This window comes from Sturnira hondurensis, unplaced genomic scaffold (genome assembly GCF_014824575.4).
Source record: "Sturnira hondurensis isolate 20B ecotype Veracruz unplaced genomic scaffold, ASM1482457v3 Scaffold0010128, whole genome shotgun sequence".
Classification (NCBI taxonomy): domain Eukaryota; kingdom Metazoa; phylum Chordata; class Mammalia; order Chiroptera; family Phyllostomidae; genus Sturnira; species Sturnira hondurensis.
The window spans coordinates 38306295-38327667 of NW_028082759.1; the positions used below are offsets into that span (position 1 = coordinate 38306295).

The 21373-nt window shown below is 37.4% G+C and overlaps 1 pseudogene; it reads right to left on the reverse strand.

The window, feature by feature from the left end:
• Positions 1 to 7182: 7182 nt before the first annotated feature.
• LOC118995591 (tigger transposable element-derived protein 1-like) lies at positions 7183 to 17339 on the reverse strand (annotated as a pseudogene).
• Positions 17340 to 21373: the final 4034 nt, after the last annotated feature.

Genomic DNA, 21373 nt, shown 5'->3' on the forward strand with positions numbered 1-21373 from the left:
CAGGCTTTATTTCCTAATCTCTTTAAAGACACATTCTTATATTTACATTGTGTTTCTTAGTTGATTTTCTAGTCCTCATAGTAGAACTGCAGTACCACATATTCCTGCTGCTCGTGAAAATAAGCAGCCTTTGCTTCAAATGGATGTTTTTATTAACACTATGCCTAATTATTGAAAATAAACATGTGCAAATTTGAGCTTCTGTTGACTGCCTCTGCCTTTCCTCCTGCTGGTTCACACTGAGGAGTCTTGGCTGAGAGAGGCTTGCCAGGGACCCCCGTTCCCACGAACATGCCCTTAACTGGCAGTGAGATATGGAGTTCATCCTGAAAATTAACATTTAAATTTATATCACCCTCATGAAGAAAAACCATAAATATAGACATGTAATAAGAAAAATAAAAAAGGTCCATTCAAAATAAAAAGGTCCAGCCTTAGCTGGTGTGGCTCAGTGGATTGAGTGCCAGCCTGTGAACCAAGGGGTCATCAGTTTGATTCCCAGTCAGGGCACATACCTGGGTTTCGGGCCAAGTCCCCAGTAGGGGGCAAACAAGAGGCAACCACACATTAATGTTTGTTTCCCTCTCTTTCTCCCTCCCTTTCCTTCTTTCTAAAAATAAAATAAATAAAATCTTAAAAAAATAAAAATAAAAGGTCTACTCATGAAAGACTGAATTTTAAAAAGATAATCCTTTTTTGTTTGATGAGTATCAGCAGAATCCCAAAATCTGAAATCAGCATCCGAAAGCAAGGGTGAGCTTGTTCCTTCTTGACAAAATATTTAAATTGAAAAAAAGGTAAGGAGACAATGAATAATTTCAACTAACAAAATGGACACTTTCTGATGTGTGATAAGAGATGGCATTTTTTTGGTCTTTCTTCTAAGCTTCCAATTGCATTAATCCCTTTCCTTTTCAATAATTTATACTTCACACCATTTTTGAGGATACCAGAAATTTTTTTCCTTCTCTCACACATTGTGTCAGAAGCATTCTAATGCTAGGGACACTGACCATCGAGACAGACTGGGAAACTGTCTGACAGACACAGTGGGTAATCCTTGAAGGTCCCTATCAAGTGAAGTTCAGCCATTCCTTCGTAACAGAAAACATTTAAGTCAATATACAGAAACCAGCACATGAGATAAAATATATTTCCCCTTTAATAATTAAGTATTCTAAATAAACGTGAGGGAATTTAGCAAGGTATCCCATGTGTAGTGATCCTATAAATTACAAAGTGTTATACAATGATTAGTTAGTACTGGTAGTAAACACAGTAATAATTTTTAAGGACATAGCGATTGTTACTTATTGTAAAGCTGCAGTGTTGAGGAATTCTTAAGGCCAAAGTGTCAATCAGTAAAGTCCACAGATATCAAACTATACATCATATTAAGCTTAATCATATTTGGAATTATAACATATTTCCATTTTCCTACAAAACACATTGTATTGATCAACATGATGTTGGTGTAACCTATTGAGGCCTAGGAGATCTTCAATGGACAGTGATAAATACGTTTGCTCCTGGAGAATACTCAGCCCCTGCCAATGAGATTTCCTAATGTAATACCAAGGCAAATTTTCTTTTATTTCATTCAGTGATTTCACAGCCTCTAAATAAGGGATTTTTGTGGACTTCTGTAGTTGGTAACTTCAAGGCTTGATCAAAACAATTTTTTCAAGTAAATGTGTCAGTAAATTAAAAATAAATACCCTTTCTCTGTAATGTTTATTTTGTGGAAAAAGGACTAGTAACTTAAAGTTCAATTCTTTGGGGCAAGGGGATCATTAATGGTAGAAAGTAAAGACCACTGGATTTGAACCGATTCCTCCTTCCTCCTATAAACTTGTAACTGAGAGTAGTAGGAAATGCTGCCTTTCCACACTTTCCATTTTATATAAAAGTAGAAGTAGAAATGATGAATAGCTATTCTGAGTCCCAAATAAAGGATTACTGAATTTTCCAGACTGTAAGACACCCCAAACCACAAGAAGTGCCTAGATTTTAGAGGAAGATAATAGGAAAAAATCTTTGAAGCAAAAAATGTGGTAAACATTTAATAACATAAATAACATAGGCTACCACACCCCGCCCCTTCAACAGTGAGCCAGGTAAGATATATTTGGACTATAAGACACACACCCCCTTTCCTCCCAAATTGGAGGGTGTGTCTTATAGTCTGGAAAATTTGGTGATTTCCAAATATTTGAGGCCCCTGTACTTGTAACTGTCTAGTGGTAAAGAAAGACTAGTTTGGGAAATTACCTGGCCTGAAATCTGTTCTTGTTTCTGGTTTTTTTTAAGCTAATCATATAATTTTTCCATTATTTTGTTAGATGAATAATAAAGTACTTACAATTTGGATTTTTTTCCAAGTCTCTGATGATTTTATATTTAGAGTAAATCATTTAATTGTTATACTAAGGATTTTGGAAATGGTTGATTCATTATGAATTGGTAAAAAAAAAAAACCTCTTCAAAACATAAAAGTTTTTATTTCTTCAATACAATAATATCATATTTCATAGAATCTTACACTCCACAGGCTGCAAGAAGCACAAACATTTTGCATACAGTAAAAAAAAAATGATGCCAATTAAACTCTAGCACCATGCTTCTTATCGCTTAACACTTTTATTTTATATTTAACAAAAGAGCCTTTTGAGACTTACTTGGACATAAATATTTATTACCATGTTTCCACATAGAAAGGAAAAGATAAGCAAAATAAATTCATTATGGCTTTGGTAAATATCGGCATGTGACAGTTAATTCTTTAGAGCGCATCTCAGCAGCAAATGTAACGTAGGATCTACTTTGGGGTATACCATTCCTTTCTAAGATCCCATAAATTATGTGGCCTTTGCCTTATAAGAAAATGTAAAATCGTGGTCATTCCTCCAGGGATGAATATTCGTTTCACTATATCTTGTTTATGCTTCATTTTTCTATGTCCTCCTATTAGGTAACTTTTTGTTTCAATTCCAAATCATAGTGTAATGTTTTTTTTAAAATTTGCACAGCATTTACCAGAGTCAACACACGCACCAGACTCAACTGAAATAACAAAAGTAAAGACGGCAATGACGAAGGTCACACATGAGCAGGCGATGACTACTGTGCCATGCTTTGGCTCTGGCCGTCTTTGTCGGATGCATACTGATTTTAAAGATGTTCAAATTTGAAAACAGGTAGATCTTAGAACTGATGGACTCCAAAAGCAATTGCTTTTATCAGCATCACTGTGACTCTTTGCCTGAACTTGGTAATGAGATGGACATGGGTACTCAGTCATTCAATTACTGTGTGATGCTGGAAAACTACTAATCCTCCCTAAGGTCTCTCATCTAAAAATAAGTACTATAGTAAACCTACTATATAGAATTATTACAAAGATTAAACAGCATAGCTTCCAAATACACTTCTATGTACTATGGTTTTGACTACAAGCATTACCTTTTTGGGTCTTCACAGCTGCCTGGTGGAAAGTAAAAGACAATAGTTTCCCCATTATGCCACTGAGAACAACCGAAGCAGCTGTGATCTGCTGATCACAAAGCCAGTGTTTGACACTGTGGGAATGTCCGAGCTCTCTCCACATTTCCCCTAGATTGAAACTGATAAATATACATACATTTGCTATTCCTATAAAAATGTTGAATCAGTTTGAAGAAAATAAAAATGATCTGAGCATTATGGATATTTCTGTTCTTGCAGAAAGAAACCAGCTATGAAATCTAATGTATGAGTTTCTGAACCCAGTCGTGCTAAAATTTAACCCTATTTTTTTACTAAAGTTATTTGAGATAATAAATTCCCTTTCTGCACAAATTATACCTTCATGTAGGGGCACAAAGCAGGGCAGTGAGAGCCATAACATGCCTTGTATTTGACAGACCCCACTGCCCGGTTTGACATGTAATTCTCTATCTTCATTTTGAAACAGCAGAATTAGCCACATAGTAGTGATACAACAGCAATGATGTTCTTGGAATTACAATTTTGAGAACAGTAAACAATGACTTTACAAATTTTATATTACTAACAATTTATGTATCTTTCCTGGGTCAGTTTCCATGCTTCTTGCCAAGCACCTTGAGGTCTTTCTATAATGATTTATAGTAATAAGCAACACTGTGGAAAGAGTTTGTTTAGATATAGTTTATATTTTGTGATATGAATGATATGCGTGTGAAATTGTTTCTTTCACTATAGCTAAGTTCACGCTGATTGGTGTCATCAGCATTTGCAAACAGTTGACACTATGCAATTGAATTTGCTTCTTTTCAATGTTCTGAAACCTGACTAGTCAGGACCCAAATATAATTAGCTAGTTACAATAATTTGTTCAGACTTATATCCATCTAAATATTCCACAGTGGCCCTGGCTGGTGTGGCTCAGTGGATAGAGTGCAGGCCTGTGAACCAGGCAATCGAGGTTCGATTCCCAGTCAGGGCACATGCCTGGGTTGCAGGGCAGTTCCCGGCAGGGGACACACCAGAGGCAACCATACATTGATATTTCTCTCCCTCACTCCTTCCCTTCCCCTCCAAAGAGAAATAAATAAAACCTTTAAAAAAATAAAAAAATAAAAATTCCGCAGTGTATAATCTATGCTCTTAGAAGATGTGCTAGCCCTAATATTTAAATACAGAAAGGGGGATAAAGAAAAATGGCAAATTAAAACATCTCTTTCACCAGGCATGCAGTTCATTTTCTTTGCTAAAATGTAAAATAAAAGGTGTTCAGTATATCTAAGATTCTCCCATCAGAAATTAAAAACAGCTGGGACATTTGTGTACATGTACAGAAATCTATATCTCCCTACATTCTATTTCCACTAGTAGTGAACTTACAGTACTATTTTCATTTTTACATTCCTTTAACATGCTGATTTAAGCTGTTGCTTTAACATAACATTTAAAAACATCTACTCCTACTACTAATCCACATGTGTTGTTAAAATGTTTGTACATAGAATGGAGTTTCAGAGAGAAACAGATTGTGACAGCACCACACACATGGAATTCAGTTGGATTTCACATATAATTATATACAGTAGAGATAACAAATCTGCATAGGCATATGTGTTCAATAAGTAGGAATATTAGCATACACGCGCACTTTTATCTCATATGCTATTCTTCTTTCTGTTCCATTACAAGGCAAAAAATATGGGGTGAGCAGGAAATCCTCCTCAATTTACCACCTCAGTCCATGAGCCACACATACATTTTTTTCTTGAAACAGTCATTGCTACTGACAGTCTTCCCTCACTATGGCAGATGAAGGGTTAACTTAAAGAAGCCCTTGCTGGCTTGCCTTCGACTGAAAGGAGGAAGGAACTGGTTGGCTTCCCATCTTCAGCCCTCAGGAAGCTTTTTCCTTCTCGCTCTTTTTTTACCACTGCTGTGAAGTGAGCTGGTACACTGGTTATCCATGAAACTTCAACATCGGAGGTAAAAGGAATGAGTTGGAGAAGTAGCTGTGATCTGAACTTTATTTCAATGGGTTAATTTAACTTTTTAAACTCCAACCAATAGTAACAAGTAAAATTTTCCATCACAGGTCAGCACACAAATATTTCTTTTTTAAAAATTTATCTTTAAAGGGGAAGGGAAGGAGAGAGGGAGAGAAACATCAATGTAGAGTTGCCTCTGGTGCGTCCCCTGCTGGGAACTGGCCTGCAACCCAGGCATGTGCCCTGACTGGGAATCGAACCCTGATCCTCTGGTTCATAGGCTCACGCTCAATCCACTGAGCTACACTAGCCAGGGCGGCACACAAATATTTCTGTTCAGTCATATATGTATGTCTGACTGAAACAACAACTCTAACCAGTGCTGACCCTTTCTGCATGGGAGGCTCTCTGATACCCTATTTTGTTCTTCTCTCTGTACTTACCCAAATGCTGGTTAAAAACCACCAAAATGATTCATGATCTTCAAGTCATGACATAAAGGATTGAACAACTCTGTCTTTAGAGATAAAAAGTGGCAAAAGCTAGAAAGATCTTGCGTCCTGACATAGGCTTAAAATGTGGCTCCATCAATGACTAGCCATGTGACCTTTGGCAGGTCACTTAGCATTATCTATCCGTTCAAGTTCCTCATCTACAGGATAGAGATGATATTCCTATTTTGCAAGATGAAAATCAATGAAGAGCACGTGAAAATCCAAGTTCATTTTCTGAGACATGGTAGGGTGAAAATAAATATTAGCTGTGAATTATCCCTTAAGTCTCAAAACTGACAAAGAACAAGTTCTATGTAGCAACACTACCTTTCAAACACCTCTTAACCTTCTCTTTCCTTTTGCAGCCTTTATTTATAACCTTAGAGATGGAATATTTGTTTAAATTGGCCTTCTGCTCTGAGTGAAGACCCACTAAAGAAAGAAATGCCTTATAACCTGCAGCTTTCCACCAATTTCCGTGCAGATCTAGGTAATTAACAATTCCTGGAAACATTCAGGTCAAAACTTTGGTATAAATTTCAAATTCCTGGAAGTGACCCTTACTCATCATGATCAGACCCGTCCTTTTTCACCCTTCTATCAAACCACTTCCCAGGCAGACCTGAGTCAGCCTAATGAGACGTCGCCCTGCCGTGCTCTGTTACGCTTTTATGTCTTGAATAATTTTTGCATATGTGCTGGTCCCACCACCTCCTCCATCTTTTCACTCTGCCATGTATTTCCAGTGGAGTCCTAAGCAAGTTACTACAGACATGCTTCAGAGATATTATGGGTTGAGTTCCAGACCATTGCAATGAAGTAATATCACCATAAAACATGTCGCATGAATTTTTTGGCTTCCCAGTGAAAATAAAATGTATGTTTACCCTATACTGCAGTTTCCTAAGTGTTCAATAGCATTATGCCTAAAAAACAACATGCATACCTTAATTTAAAAATACTTAATCACTTGCCCTGGCTGATATGGCTTAGTTGGCTGGAGACCCATCCCTTAGGCTGGAAGGTTGCAGTTTCAATCTCCAGTCAAGTACGTTCGGAGACAAGTACGTTGTGGGTTCAGTACCCAACGAGAAGACAAGCAATCGATGTTTCTTTCTTCTTTTCTTTCTCTAAAACTAATGAAAACATGTCCTCCAGTGAGGGCAAAAAAAAATTTTAATTGCTTAAATATCTGCTAACCATTGGGAACCATCAGCACGTCATAATCTTTTTGCTGGTAGAGGGTCTCGCTTCCATGTTGACGGCTGCGGTCTGACCGGGATAGTGGTTGCTGAAGGTTGAGGGGGCCTGCGGCAATTTCTGAAAATAAGACAGTAGTGAAGCTTACTATTTCTATGGACTATTCCTTTCATGAACAATTTCTCTAGAGCGTGTGTGGCTATTTAACAGTATTTTATCCACAGCAATACTTCTTTCAAAATTGAAGTCAATCCTCTCAAACATCACACTGCTTTATCAGTTAAGTTTATATAGTATTCTAAACCCTTTGTTATCAACAATTCTCACAGCATCTTTACCAGGAGTAGATTCTGTCTCAAGAGCCCAATTTCTTTGCTCATCCCTAAGAAGCAGGTCTTCATCAGTTCAAGTTTGATCACGGACTGCGGCAATTCAGTCCCATCTTCAGGCTCCACTTCTAACTCTCCTGCTCGCGCTGTTGCCGCCACATCTGCAGTTACTTCGCCCACTAATATCTTTCACCCACAAGTAATCCACGAGGTTGGGATTAACTTCTCCAAATTCCTGTTAATGCTGACATTTTCACCTCTTCCCATGACTCACAAATGTTCTTAATGGAATCTAAAATGGCGACCCCTTTTCATAATGTGTTTAATTTACTTTGCCCAGATCCATCAGAGGAATCACTATCTATGGCAGTTATAAAATATATTTTTAAATAATAAGACTTGAAAATCAAAAATTTTTTGGTCTATGGGCTGCTGCATGGATGTTGAGTTAACAGGCATGAAAACGACATTAGTCTCATTGTCCATCTCCATCAGAGCTCTTGGGTGCCCGGATGCATTGGTAATGGGCAATAACATTTTGAAAGAAATCTTTTTTGAGACGTAGGTCTCAACAGTGGGCTTAAAATTTTCTGTTGTAAACAGATGTGCTGTCGCCTGGCTTTGTTATTTCATTTATGAAGCACATGCAAAGTAGATTTAGCCCGATTCTTTAAGGGCCTTAAGATTTTCCGAACGGTAAATGGGCATGGGCTTTAATTTAAAGTCACCATCTACATTAGCCCCTAACAAGAGTTAGCCTGTCCTTTGAAGCTTCGAGGGCAGGCATTGACTTCTCTCTAGCCATTCAAGGCCTAAATGCTATCTTTTTCTGGTGTAAAGCTATTTCCTCTACATTGAAAATCTGTTGTTTGGTGTAGCCATCTTCACCAAGTATCTTGCCTAGACCTTCTGGATAGCTTGCCACAGTTTCTACATCAGCACTCGCTGCTTCACGTTGCACCTGCATATTATGGAGATGGATTCTTTCCTCAAACTTCTTGAAGTTCTGCTAGCCTCCAGGTTTTCTTTTGCAGCTTTCTCAGTTTTCTCAGATTTCATAAAATTGAAACTTAAGGCCTTGCTCTGGATTATGCTTTGGCTTAAAGGAATGTTGTGGCTGGTTTGATCTTCCATCCAGAATACTAAAACTTTTTCTCCATCAGAAATGAGGCCGTTTCACTTCCTTATCATTCATGTGTTCACTGGAGTAGCACTTTTAATATCCTTCAGAAACTTTTCCTTTGCATTCACAATTTGGCTAACTGCTTTGCTCAAGAGGCATAGCTTCTGGTCTATCCTGATTTTTCTTTTTAAGATTTTTATTTATTTATTTTTAGAGAGGGGAAGGGAGGGAGAAAGAAAGAGAGAAACATCAGTGTGTGGCTGCCTCTCATGTGGCCCTCACTGGGAACTGGCCTGCAACCCAGGCATGTGCCCCAACTGGGAATCAGACCTGTGACCCTTCGGTTCGCAGTGTGAGCGCAATCCACTGAGCCACACCAGCCAGGGCTGGTCTATCCTGATTTTTGACATGTCTTCCTCACTAAGCTTAATCATTGCTAGTTTTTTATCTCAAGTGAGAGACAAATAGTCTCTTTCGATCTCAAGTGAGAGACTAGTCTCTGTCACTTGAATACTTAGGTCATTGTAGGGTTTTAATTGGCTTAATTTCAGTATTGATGTGTCTCTGGAAGTAGAGCTACTGGAGGAGAGGGAGGGAGATGAGGAAGCAGCTGGTCAGTCAGAAAATGAGAACACACACAACATTTATCAATTAAAGTTCACTGTCTTTTATGGGCATGGTCCCTAGCACCCTGAATCAATTACCAAAATAACATTGAATATCACTGATTATGTATCACCATCACAAATGTAATAACAATAAAAAAGTTTGGAAATTTGCAGGCATTACCAAAATGTGACACAGAGATATAAAGTGAGCAAATGCTTTCAGAAAAAAAGGCAGTGGTAAGTTTATTCCATGCAGGGTTGCCACAAACCTTTATTCTGAAAAAACTCAGCATCAGCTAAGTGCAATAAAGTGAAGCACAATAAATGGAAGTAGGCTTATAATTAAATGTTTCTAAAAACACTTTCCTCATCTATATCATGAGAATAATACTTATCACATGAGATTTTTTAAGGTATGGCAAGTTTGTAAATTACCTGGCATATAGTGAGTGTTCAATGAATGATACGTTAATATTATTTTTATTACTATAATGTTTATCAGGCAATGCTCAGTTTATTATTTGTTATAGGAAATCTTCTCTGACCATCCTGTTCTGGATTACATACCCTACATCTGGACCCTCCTCACACTCTATGCAGATATCTTATCACAATCTTATTGTGCCGTGTTCTAAATATTTGGCTTCTTGATAGATACAACACCTTTTGAAGACTAGGTCATGTTTTTCACTTCCAAATTTGGAGCATCTAGCCAAGTGCCTGGAACATTAAAAGGTTTTCAGTAAGTTTGTTTAATTTGTGTCATGGGTGACTAGGCCACAAAAGTACATAATTGCCATCTGTTCCATACCTTTTAAAACCAGAGTACTGTAGAAAAATCAAAGGGCAATTGTTGGAGTATATATGATGTAAAACAAAAAATTGCTCTTAATTTCAAAGACAAAGTAGTGTAAAAGAATTATTTCTTCATTTTTTAGCTTCCTTGGAATTTTTTATAAACCTAGATAATGAGGACAGTACTAATGGGCATTTTCACTCATTTACACCAATTTCTTGTGTGCCAGGCACACTGCTCCAAGTGCTGGGGATATCATGGCAATGCACAAAATAAAAGTCCATGCCCTGGAGAGTTCACATGCCGATGGAGAGATTGTCAAGTAACATAGAAATAGGTAGAATACAATGTAGGTAGTACTACATGCTACCATGAAAAATAAAGCAAAGTCTCATTGTGCTTTAGAATAGACAGGATTTTCTGCTTTAGGGAATCCAGGGTCTGTTATGAGACAATATATGAGCCATAAATAAATAAACAAACAAACAAACAAACAAACAAATAAATAAATAAATGGAAGAAATAAACAATGTGTTTAGTCTCTTAAGCACTTCTATGCTAATTCTAAAAATCCTCAGGGTTGAATACAGTAACAAACTAGGGGAAAATCATTGCCTTGCAACTGAGGCGAGACCACCTCAGATGCTAAAAGTGGTATAACAAGCAGAGATTTCAGCTGAAATGGTAATTGGATTCCTAGCCATGACCTTGCCGAAACACATTAAACTCTGTAATTGCTGTGTCATTGACTCTATGACTTTTAAAAAAGTAATGATGTGTCCCTTCCTTTCATGCCATCAACTTCTTTTATCTATTCAGGAAAAGCCTGAACCCTGAACTATATTTGTAGGTTACTTGACTTTGTATGTCACTTATTTGGCCACTAAAATGTGTAAAAGTCTTTTCCATCTAACTTTAAACACCTTAAACTTGAAAACTTCTGAATCTTTTAAAATATTTTGTATAGCCTCAGACTGCATGACTTTAATGATAGTAAAGTAATATCCTAGTGTGTCACTCTTTGACTATTTAGTTAAAGAGCTAATTTAGTTATCAGAGGTTATTTTACTGACAAATTTGTTTTTGAAAACTCACCTGAATCTCATACTACTATAGTCATTTCAAAATATCTACATTGAGGCTTTGACTTTTTAAAATGTCTCTGAAAAAGCACCAGAAAGCCTCTGCTAAGTGAACAAGCCTATAAAATTTGGAGGACATTTCTAGCCATGTTCAAGTTTCATAGATCTGCTCACAGGGCTGTAGGAGACTGAAATGGGATAACTAAAAGGGGTGCTGTAACTGCTTTCTGAAAATGTTGAAAACCTGTGTTACTCAAAAAGTTAAGAACATTGCCAAAAGAGCAGTAAGTAAGAGGGAAAAAAAAAACAGTTCAGCTGAATGTGTGTCCAATGTGGCAGATCAGTAAAAATGTCTGAACTGTAAGTGAAGTAATAAGATCCCACCTACAGTGGATACTGCAACTCACATTTCTAAATTTTGGGGAAACATGTCTGTCAATAACAGTAGACTTGCTAATAGATGGACAACTTAATGGTAAACATAATTGATTAGTTTTTACTGGGGTTAAAAATGGATAATTCTGTATTCTTATTTTTTTCACACAACCTTTGAAATACATGCCAACTTATTTAATAGTGAACAATATTGATGGCAAATATCTCAAATATGTATATTTTCAACCAAAAAGGCACAAAACTCATGTGCATATAGATGCATATGTATCTTCAGTTAAAAATTATTCCAAGAAGCTCTTCCCATCTTGTGGAATAGGAAGGTGGCTGTGATGTAGGTGGGAGCTGAGCCCGCTTGCTCATGCACCCCTACTGGGACACCTAGCCAATCTTCCGAAGAATAAACAGCCAACGGAATTCAACCTTACACACAGTTTGGAAGCCCAAGTGTGCGGAGGACACTTAAACACCATGGTAAGGAGATTTTTTAGGCCAATGGGAAGGTCCCTGGTCTCTGTACCAAGCAGCTCTTGCGTGACCATTGGAGGGGAGCCGGGTCAGTGATAGCAACCCAGCAGCTCCCTCCCCTCCCAGCGCGGAGAAGTCCCAGACTCACGCCAGTAGAGACCCGGACCGAAAAGTTGATAGGGGAATAAAAAGGCAGTAAATGACACACAGACGGTGGCATGCCCCAGCTGGGGCAGTGGTCCCGGCTGGGACAGGACCAGGGAAATTGGGGAGCTGGGTGACACTCGAAGCTGGGAGAGGAGATGGGCAGTGACTGGCGGTGACCCAGATTGACTCTGGACAGGTCAGAGAATTGGACTGTGTGGGAAGCAGGGAGCTTGTTAGGAACAGCAGGTGGCACCCAAGGGGACTTTTCTCAAAAAAGGAACTGAGCCACGGTGCAAGGACCTTGGCATGCAGGGATCCCTCACACAGGCAGCAGTCAGAGGAGTGTGGGCTCAATTTGCTTCCACTCAGGACACCTCACGGATTGACCAAAGGTGGGGAGCAGGGGCTCGGAGTAGCAGCCATGCCCAGAGGGACTTTTTTTCAACAGGGGAATTGACCCACCTTGCAGGACCTTGTGCACAGCGGCCGAGCCATCAAAGAGGGAGAAGAGTGGGAGGGATTTTCTTCCCCTGAGTGCACCTCACTGACTGAGCCAAGGGTTGCAAAAGAAGGTGGAAGATCTGGGGCACATGCGCAGAGTGGCGAGTGCAGGCCACAGTGTTCTGAGGGCATGGGCCCGAAACTGGGCACCTGTGATTATTGGGGCCCAGACTGAGCCCGGATCCTTCCGGAACCACAGGAAAGGAAAATAACGAAGCCCAGCCCCATTTTGCCTGCAGTATCCGAGAAGACCTGCAAAACCAGACTGGCAGGTTTAAAATCAGCAGGAGGATTTTTTTTTTATCTTTCAAGAGTAACACAAGACCTGGAGCTGTGAAAAAACCAGAGACAGATCCAAAAAGAAGTCAGAAAGCGAACACCAACAGCTGAGACAAATTTCACCTTGCTATCCTTCAGAACTTGCGTATTTTTTTCTCTTCTTTCCATTTATTTAGTTTTTATGTTTTGTTTTGTTTGATTTGTTTTTATTTTTCCTTTAATACTGCCTTTAATTTTTCTTCTTTCACTTCACCTGTGTTCCAAATAACACACTAGGCCTTGACCTTTACTTTTCATTCTTTTTATTCATATTATACATTTCTTAGCATACTATTGTTATTCCAAATGCCATACAGCACCCCTCCCTAGTTTGAATACATTTCACCATCTTCCTGAGCTTTATGTAGTTGTGTGAACTGTATTTTCTCTCACACTACGCCAAGTTTATATACCTTACTCACTATTTCTCCTCCATCTAACCTCACACAAGCACATTTCTTAAGTCAGCTCACATTCATTTTCCCTTCTAATGAATCTTATTTCTTTTTCACCTTTTATAAACAGTGGCTAGTTGGCTGAAATACCACGGTTATTGCTGTACTTCTCCAGAGGAACTCCTATGTGTTCACCACTTGTTTGTCCTTTAAATCCCATAGAATACTCTCCCTCTGTCTAACTCCATTTCGCCTCTGCCCTGTCCCTGATCAGTTGAGTTAGAAATTTTATTTCATTGTTTTCTCTCTCCCTTTTTCTCTCCCCTCTCTTAACCTGGGCTTTACTCCTTATTCTTATTAGTTTGCTTGCCCTATCCTCTCAAAAATTGCATGATCATAGCAATAGATATGAAAAAGGTATAGCACCCTTCTGTGATATAAACATTCAGCAAAGTGGGAATAGAGGGAGCATACCTCAACATAATAATGTTATCCATAATTGGATAAAGTACAGCACCCTTTTGTGATATAAACATTTAGCAAAGGGGGAATAGAGGGAGCATACCTCAACATAATAATGACCATTTACAAGAAACCAATAGCCAGCATCATACTCAATGGGCAAAAACTAAAATCTTTCCCAGTAAGATCAGGAATAAGACAGGGGTGTCCACTTTCACGACTTCTATTCCACATAGTATCGAAGTCCTAGCCACAGCATTCGTACAAGAACAAGAAATAAAAAGCATCTATATTGGAAAGAAGACAGTAAAATTGTCATTGTTTGCAGGTATCATTATAGTTATACCTAGAAAACCCTACAGAGACCACCAAAAATCTCCTTGACCTAATAAGTGAATCTGACAAAAAAGCTGGTATACAAAGTCAATACTGAGAAATTGAAGGCATTTTTGTATACCATCAAAGAAATACCAGAAACAGAAATCAGGAAAAAATCCTATTTGTTATAGCAACAAGAAAAGTAAAGTACCTAGGAATAAACCTAACCAAAAAATTAAAAGACGTGTACTTGGAAAACTATACAACGCTAAAGAAAGAAATAAAGGAAGATACAAATAAATGGAAGCATATACTATGTTCATGGATTAGAAGAATTAACATCATTAAAATGTCCAAACTACCCAAAGCAATTTATAGATTCAATGCAATACCTATTAAAGTACCAGTGGCATATTTCATAAATATAGAGGAAACATTTCAAAAATTTATATGGAACCATAAACAACTCTGAATAGCCTGAACAATTTTGAGAAAGAAGAACAAAGTAAGAGGGATCACAATACCTGATATCAAACTATACTACAAGACCACTGTAATCAAAACAGTCTGGTACTGGCCTAAGAACAGATACATAGATCAATGCAGCAGAATAGAGAGCCCAGAAATAAACCCATGTCTCTATGGTCAATTAATATTCAACAAAGGAGGCAGGAGCATAGAATGGAGTAAAAATAGCCTTTTCAACAAATCGTGTTGGGACATCTGGACAATTATATGCAAAAAAATGAAACTCAACAACAAACTAGCACTACATGCAAAAATAAATTCAAGATGGAGAAAAGACTTAAATATAAGTCACAATACCATAAAAGTCCTAGAGGAGAACATAGGCAGGAAAATCTCAGATATTCCACACAGCAATATTTTTACTGATGTGTCCCCTAGAGCAAGGGACATAAAGGAAATAATAAACAAATGGGAACTAATCAAAATAAAAAGCTTTTGCATGGCTAAAGAAAACAGCACTAAAATTAAAAGAGAACCAAACACATAGAAAAACATATTTGGCAATGATACATCATACAAGAGTTTTATCTCCAAAATATATAAAGAACTTACACCCCTCCACACCAGGAAGACAAACAATCCAATTAAAAGATTCGCAAAGGACTTGAACAGACACTTCTCCAAGAAGGACATACAAAGGGCCCACAGGCATATGAAAAAATTTTCATCATCACTAGCCATCAGAGAGATGCAAATTAAAACCACAATGAGATACCACTTCACACTGGTCAGAATGGCCATCATAAACAAAGCAACAAACAAGTACTAGAGAGGTTGTAGAGAAAAGGGAACCCTAGTGCACTGTTGATGAGAATGCAGACTGGTTCAGCCACTATGGAAAATAATATGGAATTTTCTCAGAAAACTAACAATGGAATTGCCTTTTGACCCAGCAATTCTACTTTTGGGATTATACCCTAAGGATACCTAAATACCAATTCAAGAGAACTTATGTATCCAGTGTTCATAGCAGCACCCTTTTAATAACCAAGTGCTAGAAGCTACCTATATGCCTATCAGTAAATGAATGGATCCAAATAAATGGATGGTACATTTACACAATAGAATACTACTATGCAGCAGAAAGAAGGAAGGAGCTCCTACCCTTCATAACAGCATGGATGGAACTGGAGAGCATTATGCTGAGTGAAATAAGCCAGGTGGTGAAAGACAAATGCCATATGATCTCACCTATAAGTGGAACCTAATCAACAAAACAAGCAAGCAAAATATCATCAGAGACATGGAAATAAAAAATAAGCTGACAGTAACAAGAGGGGAGGGAAGAGAGGGATAATGAGGGAAAATAGGGGAAGGGTTGTCAAGGAACATGTATAAATGACAGGTGGACAAAGCCAAAGGGGGTTGGATCAAGGGTGGAAGGCAAGGATGGGTAGGGCAGCAGGGGAGTGGAGGAGGGAAAATGGAGACAACTGTACTTAAACAACAATAAAAATTATCAGAGAAATAAAAAAGAAACAGTAAATTAAAAACAAAGATAAAACTTGTATTTAATTTCCCCAGAGGAAAAAATCAGATTTTTTCCTGTATTTTCTTGTTTTGGGGATTGATAAATAATTCACATTTTAGTGATTGTCACCACCAGTCACCAAGTTGCCTGTGCCTAAAGTGTGCTTGATATATCTCTTTCTAATTTCCACATCTAACTTGTCTCAAATATATTTTACTCCACCCTTAGTTCCCACCCTTAGCTCCCATCGTCTCTACCTTATACTACAGAAATAGTTTCCGAACAGTTTTCTTGGACCCATTCCACCTTCTTCAATCTATTCTTCACACCACTGTCAGAGAAATCCTTTCTAAGTGTTAATATAACCTTGTACATTCCTAATGAATACTTATTGATAGTCTCTGAGTCTTTTTAAGACAAAAAAATCTTTACCATGATCTACAAATTCAGTCTGACCCCTGCCTGACCCAACAGTCTATATTAACTCCACTTCTCTGAGCTCTCCACATTCTAGACCTTCTTTCAGGTAAGCAAATGTGAACTTCTTCCCATTTCAGAGCCTGGTGTGTATAGACACCAGATAGCATAGGAGTTAAGAGTATGAATTCTATTTTTAATTTTGAGTTGCAGGAGTTCTTCATATATTTTATCTAATCCCTTATCACAGGGGTCCCCAACCCAGCTGTGGACTGGTACCTGCCCATGGCCTGTTAGCAACTGGGACATGAGGGAAGCTCCCCTGGGCTCCCCTTCCTATGTCTGGCCCTGCAATGCCGAAGCCTGAGCTACACCTCCCATCCCCTATCCCTGCCTGAGCTCAGCATCCCGCCCCTGACCACCCTCCCCATGCAATCCCTGGTACCAGAAAGGCTGGGACCACTGCCTTATCAGATATATTGTTTAAAAATATCTTCTCCCATTCTGTAGGTTGCCTTTTAAAATTAAATTTATTGGGATGACATAGGCTCATAGGGTCATATAGGTTTCAGGTGTACATTTATCTTGATGGTTTCCTTTGTTGTGCAAAAGTTTTTGGTTTGATAAAGTCTTGTTTGCTTATTTTTGCTTTTGTTGCCTTTGTCCCAGGAGACATATTCAAAAATATATTTCTAAGACTGATATAGAAGAGTTTACTGCCTATGTTTTCTTCTAGCATTTTTATGGTTTCAAGTCTTACATTTAAGTTTTTCATTCGAGATCATTCTTGCATATGGTGTAAGAAGGTGGTCTTGTTCCATGGTTGCGTGTATATATATTTGTTCAGTTTACTAACCATTTATTGAAAAGACTGTCTTTACCCCATTATATATTGTTGCTTCTTTTGTGATAGATTAATTGGCCATGTAAATATGGGTTTGTTTCTAGGTTCTCTATTCTGTTCTATTAATCTATGTGCCTGGTTTTGTTGCCAGTACCAGACTGTTTTGATTACTGTAGCTTTGTAGTATGACTTGAAATCATGGAACATGATATGTCCAACTTTGTTCTTTTTCCTCAATATTGCTTTGGCTCTTTGAGGCCTTTTGTGGTTCTGTATAAATTTTAGGATTATTTGTTCTAGTTCTGTGAAAAATACTATTGGTATTTTCATAGAGATTGCAGTGAATCTGTAGACTGTTTTGGGGGGTTTTAATCAACACAATCTTTGTACAAAGTAGCTATATAATATTCATTAAGAACTTAAAGAGACTTTTCACTTATTGGCCATTTAAAAAACTATTTATGAATGCTAAGTAACATTATGGTAAATTATACATATACTTAAAACATAAACATTAAATATTAATAACTGAGAGTAAAACTATATATTATAGTTGCCATTTTATAAATATGCACAAAAATACTAAAAGGAAATACATTAAATGTTAACAGTAGTTATCCCTATGTGATATGATTAAGGTCTATTTAATCTCACGTTCATCATATTTCTTTCTAATTTCAACTTTTCTTTGCCAAGCTTGCACAATCAGGAAAAATTACATCATAAAGTAGCAAAAGCAAAATAATGTAAACAGAAACCTAATCACTGCTCACTTGTTAGAATCTGGCATGTATCATTTTAGTCTAATTCATGTTGTGGGTCTTATTTATACAGTAAAGGAATGATTCTATGCCTATGTCTTGAATAACATCAAACACACAATAAGCTATTAGTACACTGTAAATGATTATTTGAGGTGAAGGATAATAACCAGCAAATGACAGTTTAAATTTATTAATTCAAAAGCAAAAATAATTATATGAGATTTTAAGTGTCTCTGAACTCTGTACATAAATTCTTTGTATCATGGTAGAACTCTCAACTACTTGATTGATAAGGTAAAAAGAAGCCGGTGTCTAATAATGTGATTCACTAACCAAATAAAATATTCATACTTGGTTTAAGATTTTCAACCATTTTCTAAAGTAGCTTCAATAACTAATTCTATTAGATATAGAGTTGTGTTGGCTAACTTCAGATACATTATTCCAGAAACATGGTACCTATGCACTGATCAAGACAAAGCAGATTTCCTTAGCTTTGCCAAAATCTAGGTGGTGCCACGTGTCTCCTTTTTGAAGTAAAATCATCTGTCTTCCACTAAAAATATGTGTATTAAAAAGGACTACAAAGTCAACAAGCACACAAAAATACAGAATACCTTTGTATTTTTTACTTCTCCAATTGATCCTTCTTGAAAATGCAGGGTAATTAATTACAATACCAAAGAGGGTAATTAATGCCTAGGAAAATACAGCAAGGTGTACAATACATTTTGTTTTCCAGTTAATACTTGTTTCTCACAGACTCTCAGTCTTCCTACAATTCTGTGAAATTTTTCAGTTTTCTGTCTCCTAAAGACTCCCTAGTTAATTTGGTCCTCCATTTTAATGGTACACCTAAGGGGAAAACAATCAAAAAGTCAATAACAAAAGTCAGAAAAAAATCAACAGTTGGAGTTGACCCTGCCTGGTGAGGACTCCTAATTCTATATTCTGTTTACTGTGTTGTTTTCACTATTCCTTTTCTGTTGTCCAAAGATCCTGAGAAAAGAGAAACTTGGGTTGAATCAATTTTTTAATTATAAATTAACATTTAAAGAAAATATAAGAAAAGTGGGGAGAGCAGTGCCATTGAGAGTATGAGGAAGAAACGGCTCCCGATACCTGGCCACCTACGCACAATTTCGCTCATGGGGTAACAGAAGGATGTGACTCCTTACAAATGCTTCTGAGACTGAAGTCCCGGTTTCAGGACAGTCAATTCCCATATAGGGCCATCACCTGTGTGAATCTGACCTGTTTCACTTCTACAATGTCCCATAAAGCTCATCCAGCTGGACTCAGGTGCCTTTAAAAATGTGAGCAGACAGTACCAAGTGGATTTAAATGTGAGATACGACTAATCTGCCAAAAACATCATCTCTCCTAACAGAAACCTACATAGTAGACCTGCATCCCCCCTTTTTTTCCTGAATGCCTGCAGACTACTTCTGCCTCTCCAACTGCTATGTGGTCAGAACATTTTTAGCAAATAGAAAATGTTAAGTGGAGCCTTTCCATTAGACCTAGCCTGTTGTTGATTACATGCTTCAGTGGCGATTGATGGAAAATTCAGTACCAATCATTTTGTTGAAACATATATTGTCCTGAGTGCAACTTAACTAATGGTAGCGATGCCATAATTTTACTTTTACTCTCAATTCAACGAAGATTTGCTTTGAGGAACTTAGGTAAATGAATTACGATATTTTCCATTTAAATATCTTAAAAAACCAAGGACTGCAGATAGAGATTACAGCATGGTCAATGTCAAAGGTAAATTTAAGTTCTTGCTAGAAACTTTAACTTTTTTCTATTTTGTCGCAATACTAACAGTATTCGAAGGGTTAACCTGTCAATCACTGGAGCTGCTGCAGAAAAAACACAGGTTCATATATTAATGGACCTAGCCTTCCAACATCCATTGTTTTCCTTCATGAATTAATTAATTGACTTTCAAACCAGATAGTTTTTCTGACTTATAGTTTTACAATTTGAAAATACTCTCATTCTGTCCAATCACTTGCAAAAACATTGTATGTGTCTCTTTATGATAGGTGTTAAAGATAAACGGGATTGAGAAGACTTGACTCCACCATATATTTTGCGTCCTTGAAGTGACCATAGATCAAAATAGATTTCAAAGACCATCATACATTTGATGTTTTCAAAACTAAAATATGTATATTGCAATGTGTGCTTGAGGCTCACGAAAGATAACACATGTGAATATGTATTGAAAGATGCTATACATTTTTGCCATGTCTTCTTTCTGATGATACTTCATAGATTATAACTATTAAGTTTTTATGCTGCATGCTCACTAAGGAGATCATGAAGACATGTTTGTTATTTTGTCATTTTCCTTTGTCTAAAAGTTAGGAATTCGTTTGTCTAAAAAATGCACATGAGAGCATCACAAGGGACCACTTTACCCTTAAGTGCTTTAACCTTTTGGCTGAGGCTGTGCTGGTATGTAAAGCCGAGTGATCTGTTTCGACTTCCCAACTTCTGTCTCCACGTATTCACAAATTCATCGTTGAGGGACAAAATCAACCCTGTGAATACATTTCAGCTCACATCTTCCTAGTGGCTAAAAGGGGTATACAAGTGAAGAAAAAAATTAGCCCTCATTGACTGCCAAAAGTCTCTTCTGTATTGTAAAAAAAAAATTAATTGCATTCACTGATGACAAGTGTGGGTGAATTTGGCAGACAAGGGGAGAGGACTTCGCTGCATGGATCTGCTGTTCAAAGATGCTTCTCATTCTGCTAACACTTTTTCTCTTCATGTCATCAAAAATAATTTTTACTGATTATGCTGACACCCTCATAATGCCAACATTTTTCTTACATCTCAGATGTAACTGTCTGTCATGATCTGCATTTGTGTGCTCTCTTTTTTAAAAAAAGTATAGCATATATAAAAAAAACACCCTTTTTTGAAATCAATGAGCTAAAGTTTTACTTTGTTTTATGAACAGCAGTTTATATCTACACAGGAATGGACAGGGAAAACATTCATTTTCAACCTTCGGAGACTAATTTTATCTTCCTGACCAGTTGATGTCTTCAAGCACACTAAGCCATGTTTGTTAGCTTAACAAATGAAGTGATGTAAAATAATTTCAGAAGGTGAATTATTTTAGACATTTCACTTGTTCAATGGTTTCCTTCAGGGCATTTTTCAGTTGCAGGATATACATAATCTGCCAACAATAAAAATGGAAAAAATATAAATTCACTGCAGG